General features: G+C 48.8%; 1 protein-coding gene across 2 annotated transcripts in view; it reads left to right on the plus strand.

The window, feature by feature from the left end:
• Positions 1–632: 632 nt before the first annotated feature.
• LOC122552138 (hepatocyte cell adhesion molecule-like) overlaps positions 633–1,197 on the plus strand; it is an 18,949-nt gene continuing 18,384 nt past the window's right edge. The window contains exon 1 of one of the 2 annotated variants that reach the window (XM_043694626.1): positions 633–942. The gene's annotated coding sequence lies outside the window, so the exon portion shown is untranslated. The remainder of the gene's footprint in view (positions 943–1,197) is intronic. The other variant, XM_043694625.1, reaches the window with a different exon arrangement.

Genomic DNA, 1,197 nt, shown 5'->3' on the forward strand with positions numbered 1-1,197 from the left:
TTCCTATCGGAAAGATGTTGTGAAACTTGAAAGGGTTCAGAAAAGATTTACAAGGATGTTGCCAGGGTTGGAGGATCTGAGCTACAGGGAGAGGCTGAACAGGCTGGGGCTGTTTTCCCTGGAGCATCGGAGGCTGAGGAGTGACCTTATAGAGGTTTACAATATTATGAGGGGCATGGATAGGGTAAACAGACAAGGTCTTTTCCCTGGGATGGGGGAGTCCAGAACTAGAGGGGCATAGGTTTAGGGTGAGAGGGGAAAGATATAAAAGGGATGTAAGGGACAACTTTTTCCCCCAGAGGGTGGTATGTGTATGGAATGAGCTGCCAGAGGATGTGGTGGAGGCTCGTACAATGACAACATTTAAAGGGCATCTGGATGGGGACATGAATAGGAAGGGTTTCGAGGGGTATGAGCCAAGTGCTGGAAGATGGGATTGGACGGGTGTCTGGTCAGCATGGACGGGTTGGACCGAAGGGTCTGTTTCTGCGCTGTACATCTCTAAGACTCTATGGGATCTGAGATTACACCGTGAAGAAAGGTGTAAAGGGAGGTGGAGGTGAATTAGAGTTCTCAGCTTGTGATTCATGGGTTCTGAGACAGCTGACTTTGTGGAAAACATCCTGTTTTTATTTACCTCAGTTGAACAACATTTCTTGCAAACCAGAGCAGTTCCAGAACATGCTGACCAATGGCCTTCCACTATTGGTTTCATTTTCCCTGAAGTGCTTGCTAATTCCAACAGACACTCAGTTGGATGCAATTCTGAAAGCGTTCAGTTCCGACAGAAACAGGAGGATGGCTGGAGCTGTCAGGGGATTGATCTCACCCAAACCCTGCCCCCAGCCAATTTGCCCCTCCCTGAGTTCAGGAATTTTCACCTTCTCTCTCTCTCCCTCTCACTCTCTGTCAGTTTACTGGAGGGCAAGGTTTGAAGGTACGGTGAGTACAAGAACGTGGGAGCATGGTGGGTGGGATGTGGGTGCACTGGCTCTGTATTAGCCTCCTGTCAGTACTCTGTCAAGAAGAGAAAGAGAGAGGTTGCAGATTTTCAGTAATCTGGGGATGAAAGATGTGTCCATCCCTCTCTCTCTGCTTCTTGCTGTTTCATTCCCTCTCTCTTTTCCTCTTCCCCCTCTCTGTGTCTCTGGCTCACTCTGTCTTGCCCTCTCTCTCTCTCTCTCTCTCTCTCTCTCT

Source organism: Chiloscyllium plagiosum, chromosome 8 (assembly GCF_004010195.1).
Source record: "Chiloscyllium plagiosum isolate BGI_BamShark_2017 chromosome 8, ASM401019v2, whole genome shotgun sequence".
Lineage (NCBI taxonomy): Eukaryota > Metazoa > Chordata > Chondrichthyes > Orectolobiformes > Hemiscylliidae > Chiloscyllium > Chiloscyllium plagiosum.